Source organism: Athene noctua, chromosome 3 (genome assembly GCF_965140245.1).
Source record: "Athene noctua chromosome 3, bAthNoc1.hap1.1, whole genome shotgun sequence".
NCBI lineage: Eukaryota > Metazoa > Chordata > Aves > Strigiformes > Strigidae > Athene > Athene noctua.
Window position 1 is genome coordinate 87,204,177 of NC_134039.1, and position 11,410 is coordinate 87,215,586.

General features: G+C 48.2%; 1 protein-coding gene across 4 annotated transcripts in view; it reads right to left on the bottom strand.

Moving 5' to 3' along the window:
* NRF1 (nuclear respiratory factor 1) overlaps positions 1–10,172 on the bottom strand; it is a 75,688-nt gene extending 65,516 nt beyond the window's left edge. For 2 of the 4 annotated variants that reach the window (XM_074903580.1, XM_074903577.1), the window contains exon 1: positions 10,035–10,172. The gene's annotated coding sequence lies outside the window, so the exon portion shown is untranslated. Of the gene's footprint in view, positions 1–9,096; positions 9,413–10,034 lie in introns of those variants that run through there. The other 2 variants (XM_074903579.1, XM_074903578.1) reach the window with 2 other exon arrangements.
* Between the last annotated feature and the right edge of the window lie 1,238 nt (positions 10,173–11,410).

Here is an 11,410-nt window from a genome sequence, read left to right on the forward strand (position 1 = left end):
CCAGCCCGTTACAACTGCACCGGCTTCTGCGAGTACTGCTTGAACCGAAAAGCCCATGGGAAAGCTCCCATCTCCCCGCACTCAGCTGCACTACGTACCAACAAGCAAGACCCAGACCTTCTCCTGGTCTTTCCTCCATGGGGACAAAAGGAATGGGATGTCCAAGTCCTCCCTAGCAGGTGGTTTCAGACTCCCAATAGCAGAGAGTTAGCTCTTCCCATGATTTCCACCTGTCACATCGTAGTGGCATCTCTCACTGCTTAAATATTATTCGTTTATTCACCTTTGGGATAAATTTTATATTGTTGTTATATAAAATTGTGCCCAGAGGGAATTAGCACTGTGGGTTTGATAAGGAAACAATGCTGTTCACCAGGGACAAGATTGATTCATATCTTCATTATTAACACAACTCATTTAAAATACACATTTAAATCCCCAAATCCTATTTTTCCATGGCTGTGGAAAAAATCCTTCCCTTGCTCATGGAGAGAATTTACTGGCCTACACCTCAATCTACTCTAAAACGACTTTTTTTCTGGTAAAGCATCTGTCACTCTGGAACCTGTGCAAGGTTTTAGATGGGACTGACTTTCCGGGACTTGAGACATTGCCTCCTGTCAGCAGCAACAACTGATACCCTGCGCAAAGGCAAGATAAGACACGCTAGTTTACACTTCTCCTATCAAGATTGAAGTGAACATCTTATTTCACGCTGGCTCACAGCCGCACGTGGATGGTTGCCGCATGTCAGCAGAGACACGATAACTCAAGCACTAAGAGGAACTACAGAAATTAGTTCTCGTTCCACAGCGTCCTCCTGTGGCATAATATTAGTATAATGATCCTTTTAATTAGGATGGAAAAAAATTCCCTACGCTACCAGTCTCAGCCTGAAAAGACCTAAAATAAAACTGATTCTAGAAAACAAAACCAAACCCCCTTCTATTAGTGTGCTCTTTTTATCAGCATCTCACATAAAAGAGCAAACACTTCACACTGCAGGAAAAACTCCACATATGGAAAGTCTGGAAAAGAAACAAATAAGATTTTACGCATATTTATTAGGCATAAAAGCTTCCTATTTGCTGCTGAAGTTTCTGCTGAAAGCCACCATTCGGTGACGTGGTAGGACATTCATTTCACGACGAATGATGCAATTTGCAACGGGTCCTTTTCGCAGCTTAACATGACATTTTTAACACCAAATGCTGGCAGGAAGCAATGGGTTGAACCAAGGATGAGGTGGTTTCAACTTGAAGGCTCTCCTCGGGCTTCGGCACGAAGGCGATGGCGAGTGTGGGGAAGACTTCACCGCAGCGCTGCACCCAGCCACAAAGGGCGAGCTGGAGCAGATGCCTGATCTCCCTCCTGCCCAGGCCAGCAGGAAACAGAGGCAGCATATCCAGAGAACACGAAGCTCTCCAGGGAAAAAAAAAAAAACAAACACACAACACTTTTAAATTACCACAGCATCTGAACTGGGCTGGACTGGCTGCCAAAGTTGCTTGCCTCAACCAGAGCAATGGCAGTCCACACAGAAAGCACAGCATGTACACAGAAACACTCCACATTTTTTTATCCTCCAAATTTTAAGCAATTGACATAAGTTAAAAAAATAACAACAAAAAGTACTACAGTGGAATCAGCATGAATGACACCAAGAAAAAGGTTAGCACACGTTCAGCGTTCGGAAACCCATGGGAAGGGCATATCACCACATCCCAGACCGTGCCAGCCAGCGAGTGTAATCCAAACCTGGAAGTCAAACTACACCGTAAAATCGTAAACCACGGGGTGGAATTCTCATTTAGCATTCCCGTGCTTCCCCCCCAGGCTCCACAGGTTTCACGTTAAGCACATGGAGTGCGATACAGAGGTGACTCTCCCTTACCAGTAACACCTGGGGCAGAACCTTCTTCCGTAAAATTTTTCGCAGGATGCGTAGTCTGACACGAGTCTAGGAAACGTAACACATGATAAATGGCATTCTCAAAAATAATACTTGTAAACTTCCACATTCTTTCATTTAAAGAACCACAGAGGAATCCCAATTTCAAGTTATTTTACTTTGTGCGCATAGCCCAGAAGTCATTTTAACAGCGTGAAGCAAGTTAGTCATCTCTAGCCAATACAGCTTTTTTAATTAACACGCAAAGTGGTCTTATAAGAATTACTAACCCAATAAGCGCAACTGCCGAGAGCGCTGCTCTTTGCTGATCGCCAACAGCATTCCTGGCACTACACAAAGACACAGCCCTCGCCCCAACAGGATTACTGCCTAAAAGACAGAGCGCAGCCCTAGCTGGCTGCATTAAGGTGCAAATGTTCCCAGTTTTAATCCTCTTTTATCAAGAGAGAGGATTAGTGGTTATGCTGGACTACCACAGAAAAACATAAAGGAAGCGTGTTTTATGGAGGGATTTGAGCAAGAGGGTGGCGATGCGACACACCACGACCTCGTCTAGACCGAGGTGCAGAGGTGTGAAGTATCGCGTTAACTGTAAGGTCCAGCAGGGATGAGGTCTGCTGTCTTCAACCTTGGCTAGATGGAGGATCACCTTAACGACTTGGTCCTCACATTGCATTAATTCAACCAGATTAGCATACGGTAAAGGCAAAGCCCTAACCATGTTTAATTATCTAACTTCCACCCTAAAATGGCAAGCCTGGCCCAACGCCTACTTGATGATTCTGTTAATGATGCAGTCTTCAGGGGGACACTTAATATGCTATGGCTGATCCTAAACCCAGGATGAGTTACACCAGTACGACTGCTGCTGGTTTTTGGAGGGTGGTGCCACTTTAGCTCGATGAGGAAGGGTACAGGTATTCAACCTGACTGCACAGAAGGTCCCAGGCAATGGACTAAGCTGTGATGAGGTCCCAGACCACACACACATACAAAAAAAATAATTCTCTCTCCTCCTGCAGTTTTATATGTTTACTCTTTCAATTAATCTGCCTTCCAATCCTGCAATACATACTGAAGCCCTCTATGTTGTGAGCAAACAAAAAATAATCAGGAACCCAGGCCATTCTGCCTTAAAAAAAAAAAATTAAATCCTGTAGGGAAAACGCACACTGGAATAGCATTTGTTTGCCAGATCTTATCTCAAATTTGGGTTGGTTTTTTTTTTTTTTCTACAGCTCTAAGAGGAAAGGTTGCACATTCACAGGTCTGCAGCCAACCTCCGACATCAACTACTGTATCTGCACTCACATGGGGAAGAATTTGGGGATTCTCCTCCAGGCTCACAAAAATTGGCATCTCCGGTTACCCTGCCATGTCCTTTAGGGCATCTGAGGTGACAAGAGTACAGCGAGCTGGGTTCAGTGCCAGTAAAAAATGGGATACCTCCTCCCCTCAGCACCTGGAACTGGGAAAAACGAAAGGATAGGCTCCCTCCCAATGGTTTCCTGTGGTTCAAGGACAGGTCTGCTCGCCTGCCCTGCGAAAGACTGCAGATGAGGAGGAAAAATTCCTCAACATAACCACTGGAAACTAATGAGCAAAGGGCCTGAAAAGGGGAAGTGTCACCTCTGTACACAACACACCAGGTAGGTGAAAAAATTCAGTGTGCAGCTGCGTATTGTGCAGGGTTAAGATTTGTGTTTTGTGGAAAAAAAAGTGCATCTACAGCCCAACTAGATCAAAGAGATTTATCTGGGAGTTATTTAAGTCTTAAGTACCTGCACGCTGGATTTAAATGCTGGTTCAAACATTTTTCTCTCTAGTATTGACGAAGAGCCTGTTAAGCAGGCCACTGTGCTCTCCAAGCCTCCTGCTTAGTCCTCAGCTGTCTTCCACACGAGCCAAACTGAACACTCAAGACCGGAGCCATTTGTGAAAAGATGAAGCAGGGTTCTAACAATCACACGCATGAGTACATCCACTAATACCCTTCTCACTGAGTGGAGTTATTTCCTTCTGTCTTAGTTTGAGAAGGGGCATAGGTCAGTATGGCTTACAGGAGTACTGCTCCACCAGCAGCTGGAGAACATCCAAGATGGAGCCGTCCTGGTTTTCCAGTCCTGACCCACCTTAAGTCAGCGCTCAAGCTGGGCTTTTCCTGCTTTGAATAGACAGCACGGTATGCAAATCCTGTGGAAATTCCAAGTTTTCAGAGTTCCTGCAATGCACAACTGTGCATTCGGTACGCTGAAAATGGACCACGAATTTTTATTTGCTGCTACATTTTGTACTTTAGATGTCTTTCACATTGCTTCACCACCACCTCCATCTACATATGCTTCTCATTATCAGGGTTTAAATATTACAGCTATCACAGGAACATACACCACTTCCTTCTCAAGCAGGAGACCCAATTTACTGGTTTACCTGCCAATTCCCATGAATACTCATGATGCAGAAATAATAAGCCTGAAAAAAAGACAACTTGCAACCGAAAGCAACTATGAGAACTTTGAATCTGCTAGCTCTTTCGAGGAAGGAAAGGGAGCAGCACTATTTGAAGTCCCTTCTCCTTCAAAAGGAAAACCAGGAGCTAAAGGATTTTCTTTGTGCCCAAGAAAGCGGCTGCAGAAGCAGCAGCAGGAGACTCTAATGGCTGACGCCAGTAATAAACTTATGGGGACAAGAATTAATTTATACACCAATCCTCTATAGAGGATGTTGCAAGGTAAATAAAGCGTGGAGATTCTGGGGGTGTGGTCCTGCAAGTATTTTTGACCCTGACTATGGGGAAGTTTTCCAAACCTCGAAGTCATCCCCATTTGATTACTTTAATTAGATGGTTATGTAATCAACAGTGGGAGGGACTCAGTTTCTTTTGGATTGCATTTCTTGGTCACGCTGGTTACAAGCAAGAACCACGCTCTAGAAATGAAAATACACTTTTCTGTTTTTCTGCTTATGTATTTAAGTCAGATTAATTTTGTAACAGTACTGAAAAAGTTGAGTTACCCTCCAAGTCGCTATCAGTCTGCAGCATCTGAGCAATCCATTTATTATTTATAGGCAATACAGACAGCACCCAGAGCAAACAGATAAAATAATTCACACATCTGCCTCACACACAGCCTCACAGATGCAGAAGGTAATCAACACCCAACAAAAATAATGCGAGCGAGGGAGCAGAGGCTAAGAGCCCAGCACCAAGAGCAGAACGCGCTGAGGAAACACCTGCTTTCATCCTCCAGCACAAAAATAGGCTTCATCACCCACTGAAAGCAGTATGGTCTCTAAGAAAGGATGAAATACAGGAAGAAAAGGAGATGCTGGACTTCTCAACCCTATAGAATCAATGCTTGGATGGAATACACCGCTGATCATAAGTGTCCTACGAGTCTTTGTATAGCTATGTCTTTCTTACAGGAGGGAAAAAAATCCCACCATGGTATTTCACTGACATCAAAACGTCAATGCGCATCAGGATGCCTATCACTCTCCTACGTGCTTCACCAAATATAGCCGCCACCTCCCCACTTTCTATCTGTCAATAGAAGGGACTCCTTCTTGGGAGTTTGGCAGGAAACTCATCCACAAAACCAGACCAGCCTGAGCCAGAAGTCCTTCCCCTAAAACTAAACGCATCAGGCAATCTCCAAAACAAAGTGGGCGTACAGCCTTGCTTACTTGGCCATCCTCTCCCATCTTCCCCCTTACTAACACTGCTGGCGAGAACACAAGGTCTGCTCCTCGTTATAAACTGTACTATTCCCCGAAAAGTTAACGGGCTCTGAGGTTTCCTAGCAAGTGGTGCCATTGCACAGGGATGAACAACTCCAGCCAACCTGCCTGCCTGGCAACTGCTTCAACCCCACCAGTTTTTGGCACAAAACAAAAGCAACAGGGCCAGAATCAGGAAAACACTGCAATTACTGAACCCTGTACCTGAATCCTCCCCAAAGCAGGATGGTGCTTGGATGGTCCGGGTTTAGCCTGGACAGGTGAGAGGTTCCTGCCACCCTGAGCACAAAGCCCTGGCAGCCTGCACCACTCTGGACCTTCAAACCTTTCTCCACACCTCACCGCTAACGGTACAGCCTTTACTTTGGTAAGTGGCGAGAGGTTCTGTTAGAAGCTGAAGTTTCAGGTGGAAGAAGAGGTAAGATGCTAGTAATGTTCAGCGTTTTATGGTTTGGAATACCTGAAAAACAGGGTGTTTGCTAGGAAATATTTACCTGGTTTAGATTCACACACAAAACGAGCTGATGAAGAGATTCACAAAAGCTGACACACAAATTCACTCTCTAAAGCAAGTGACAAACAGATTGGGGCAAGGGCGTGTATCTGCATTCAACAGTGGGAATGTGAGAAACTATTAAACTGATCCTCTAACAAACAACTGCATTCAAAACCGTAAGAGGATGGATTACCTTTAAACACAGACAAAAATTGCCCCAGCGCCGAGAGACCGTGCTAGAGACTAGGAGCCACTTGACTCCTTCACACGGAGGGTCTTCAGTGCCTCGTGAGACCTTCAGCAGAAGGAGCCCTACTGAAGATCTGGAAGAACGTGATAACCAGCAACAGAGCTCTGAAACTGGTGTGAAAACTAAACTGGAATAAGTGGAAACTTTTATCCTGGATTTTGATTTACAATTGGCTGCAGCCAGTCCTAATTTTAGACAAGCGTGTTTAACAAATGGTATGTATCAAAGAGCTAATGAAGTTCATTAGAGGAGAGCCGCATGAGTCACAACAAGTATCTGCTTCAAGTGTCACCTCTGCACAATTTTCTGTCTTTCTACTACAGTAACTACTGAAGAGTAAAAGTACGATCCCCATCATGCAGCGTAAGTTATTTAAGAAGACCAAGGGGTGTATTTTTAAATTATTTTATTAAGTAACTCAAGCACACGGTAATCAGTAATACAAAAAAATCTTACCTACATTTTTTCCCTATGGCTCTACGTCAGAGGCAGCATAAGAAAGATAAAGTCCGAGGCTAAATTTTACAGTACCTCTTGCATTGAAAATCACCAACACAAGCTGATTCCTATTGACACCATGCAATGTTCTTACATATAAAAGTCTGCATTACATTTTCTTGGTAAAAGGGATACAGGGACACGGCAGTCATGGCACTCTGCCTCCTTCCTAGAGGACACTTTTCCAGATCAGAGGGTAAGGCCAAAAAAAATAGTAATTCCCAAAGCCTTCAAAAGACCAAGAAGCTGCATGGAAACCTCCCTCAGTTGGTAAACGAAGAGCAGGTGGAAGCAGTAATGGAAATATTCCCAGAGCATATACATGCACATGGCAGCAGAAGTTTCACATGAAGTAGCCTCGAAGCAAGATTTACAATAAAGGCAGCCCCAGTGCTCCCAAGCTGGGCTCCTGCAGTCATTTGTGGTTCTTTATTTTCACCTACATGGCTGAAATCTTCCAGGCTTGAGCTTGCCAGAAGTGAAACTGGCTGGTTTAAGTCTAAGACAAGATGATTCAGGCTTCCGAACGACAGAAAAAATATGGAATTTCAACACTTGGAAGAAGTCCTTGTGCCAAAATACCTGCAGTCTGAAAGCTGACATTTGTGCAGCCGACCAGTCACGGGGCATTTATCCAGGAAAGTTAGGACAATTAATCGAAGCTCAATATTACACACATAAAACCCCTGCATGGCCAACCTTACTGGGAAGAAAAGTGGCCTTTGCTCACTGTAGCTTAATCTTCTCTGAACACGTTTTTGCCACATTCTTTTCCCAATGGAGCTACAGAGAGGGGGAACCTCCAACCGACACAGCACACGCTAAGGAACTCTTGCTGGTATGGCTGGTTTTCACCAGGATGGCTTATTTACTTCTGGGGTCAGGGGATTGTTGTTCTGCCACGCTGGGCAGCACAGCTGGGATGGCACAGTCCACATCCACAACATAAACTTGTGTCAGGATAACTCACATGCTCGTTACACAGAGCACGGCCAGGCCAAGTTACCCCCAAAGGAACATCCGTGCAGCACAGCGGGTACGGAGGGGAACGCCGCGAGGTAATGGGGTCCACAGAAAGATTCTGATTCAAGGGAAAGGCAGCGCTTGCACTGCTCCACGCCAAAAAAAAAATCCTATTGCCTACACACACGTGAACACCGCCTCTATCCAAGCTGCCAACGAACAACGCTTTACAAGACCTGTGCTTCATTCCACCTATACAACGGGAGCGTACTCCAGGCCACACACTTTGTAAAGCACAGATGCTGCTGCGGTATGTGAAACTGTGAGAGCTGCACAAAACACGTACTGGATGAGGCAGAGGGTTCCCCAACTTCCTGTATTTATGGCCTGTGCGTAAGAGCCCGTGCCTCGTTCATCGTAAAACCTGTACATAAATGATGCAAGACTGCTGAAAAACAACTGCGATACAACAAAACACAATAAAACACAACTGCAACACTCTATAAAATACTAAACACGTGTAGAAAGTTACATGAGCATATGAGATTATTTAATTAAACACTACACTGTAACACTTATCCATGATGAACGACGTTAAAACTCTGAAAAAAGTGTTAATATAATCCTGACCTTTCCAAAATTACCGTTGTCATATACTTCCTCTTTCACCCTCAGTGAAAAAAGAATTGTTGCTCCCAGTTTTACCACAGGTGTGAAAATCTAAATTTAAAAAAAAAAAAAAAAATTTCTCTCTCATCTATTTCCCCCAACATTCCGGCATTAAAAGTTCAATACGTTTTAAAAATGAGCAACTGCGATACAAATGAACCAAGAGACAAGGCAATGCTACCGCTAAAGGATGAACACAAGTTGCCATGATGTCACAAACGAAACTCTGAAAAATAACAGCAGCACACAGGCACCACAACACCGAAAATACTCTCACCATGTCCAGGACACGGGAACAGGGTCTAAAATTGTGCCTGGACAGCAGCAAGACTAACGCATTAGAGACAAAAAACAGAACAGCGATGCCCTTCCTAAGATAAAAATCCTGAATTCTGGAAATAACAAAGATGGTTCCAGCGGAAAAGGAAAAAACATAAAGCAGAGATCCAAAACTTGAAGAGGTACTCAGAAAACATCTCTCCACGCTATGAAAATTTATCTGTAGCTGCAAGAAAGCCAAGACTTAGTAACCCCACACTTAGGAAGACTTTTGAGTCAAATACTTACTTCTGCCCTGTAATTATTATTTACACTAACAAGGTCCTGAGCACCTCAGTCATGAACCAGGTCTCTCCTGAGCCAGATGTTGTATAACCCAAGAACAAAGAGAAAGGACTTACACCCTGTTTTGGGTATATTATAGGGGGATTAAAAAAAAACCAAAAAAAACAACTTCTGCTTGTGTGATTAACAGCATTTAAAACTCGCTGCCCTCCCAAGCAGCAGCCTCGCTCCTCAACTCATATACAAAAGGGCAGCGCCGGCCCAGGACGCTGCTAACACGGCATCCATTTGCAGTCCGAAAAATAAAAATGAATAAATAAATAAATAAATAAATAAATAAACGGGGGGGGGGGGGGAGGGTAAAAGGGGGGAAGAAAATAAGAAGGAAGAAGAAAAGCCCCACAAAAGGCTGCAGCCGCGGCACAACTTCCCTCCGCGGAGCGGGACGGGCTCACACCGGGGCCGGAGCAACCTGCTCCCGCAGGCTGCAACACCCGGCCCGGCCAGACGCGTGGGCCCGGGCCCGGCCCGCACCCGCCCTCCCCGTCCCTCGCCTTCGCTCCGCTCCCGCCGGGAAAAAGGGCGGCGGGGGGGGAGCCACACACACACACGCACGCTCGGTCCCGCCGGGCTCCCCCCGGCCGCGGCCGGGAGAGGCCCCCGGCGCCCCGCAGGCCCCGCGGCCGCCGCCCCGCCGCCAGCCGCCGGCCTCCGAGCGGGAGCGGCCCGCAGCCCGCCGCGGGGCCGCGCTTCCCCCCCGCCTCCACCCCCCGCGGCCGCCCGCCGGCGGGGCCTAGCGCGGCCTAGACGGCCCCGCGGCGGCGCGGAGGGGAGGCGCGGGCGCCGGAGCCGGGGGTGCCTGGGCGGCCGGCGGGGGCCCCCGCGTTGCTGCGGCTGCGCCGGGCTGGAGGAGCTGGGAGATTGCGCGGTAGGACACTCACCTCAGAGCGGCTGCGCTGCGGCGGGCCTGCGCCGTGGAGCCTCTGCCGGGCGGCGGCCGGGGAGGGAGCCGAGCGGGGACGCGGCGCGGCTCGCCCTGAGCCGCCGCAATGGCGAGCGGGAGAGGCGGGGACCGGCGGCGGCGGCGGCGGCGGGAGGAGGCCGGGGGGGAGAGGGAGAGAGGGGGGGAGGGAGGAGGAGGAGGAGGAGGACGCATGGCGTCATAGCCCGGCGCCGCCGCCATGATGAGGAGGGCGAGGGGCCGCGGCGGGCCGGGCGGCGCCATGTGCGGGAGGTCGGGGCGGCGGAGAGGCGAGGGAGGAGGCGGCGGGGAGCGGGAGGCGACGCGGCGCCATGTTGGGGAGGTCGCGGCGCCTCCGCGGTGCGGGGTGCGGGGGCGCGGGGGGGGGGGTGAGGGGGCGCCGGCGCCATCTTGGGGAGGTCGCAGCCGTGCTCTCTCCCCCCTCCCTCAGCGAGGAGGTGCGAAGGGGCCTGGGGAGACGGCGGCCGGGCAGAGGGAGCCAGCCCGGGCTGCGCCGGCCCTGCCGCCTCAGCCGAGCGGGCTGCGGTCCCAATCGTGTTTTTCTGTGGAAAAAAAGTCTTTTTAAAACCATCCCAGCCTGCTGCTGGGCCGCGGCTTTCCCGCTTGCACACCCCCGCCTACCGCCCTGGTGGTTTTTGGGGTAGGAGAAACCATATTGCTGAGCTAATCTGTCTTTTTTTTTTTTTTTTTAAAAAAAAAAGAGATCAAAATAACACATCGGGAGGCCGGTGGGGTGTGCGAGAGGCCATCTGTTTGTAGCTGTAAATCTTCGCCTGCGCCTGGCAAGGGCCGCCAGCTCGAGGCAGCTGTGGCTCCGGCACTGGAGCAACTCCGAGAGGCGGCTTGGTCTGACGCCAAGGGGACGGGTGTCCCTCCGGCTCATAAGAAGATGGTGGTAAGACCGTTAGCAGCCTGACCGCCTGCCCTGAACACCAACACACTCCACAAAGCCTCTTGTTTCCGCTGCTGCCCCACGGGTATCGAACTGAACTCGGCTTTAGCCCCATTGATTACCCTTCCCGGTATATGGAAGCTAATGATTTCTTGTAGTATCGCGTTAGGGCTCAGAGACATCTGTTAGGATCCCAGCCTTGTTCTGGGGGAAGGTGTTCACGTTTGAAGGCTGTCGCTGTCCCCAGGCAGCCTGGGTTTCACAAGAACCTGAAATATAATGAACTGAAAACACAAAGGGAAAAGGAGATGAGGGAAATAATAAAAATGGGTATAATCTGTGTTTTGTAGGAGGAAGTCTTAAGATGGGACTTGACGTCTGATGCACTGAAGCTGTCAAATTTGTCTTTCCACACCTAAAGAATGACGGAAAATACAATGGGA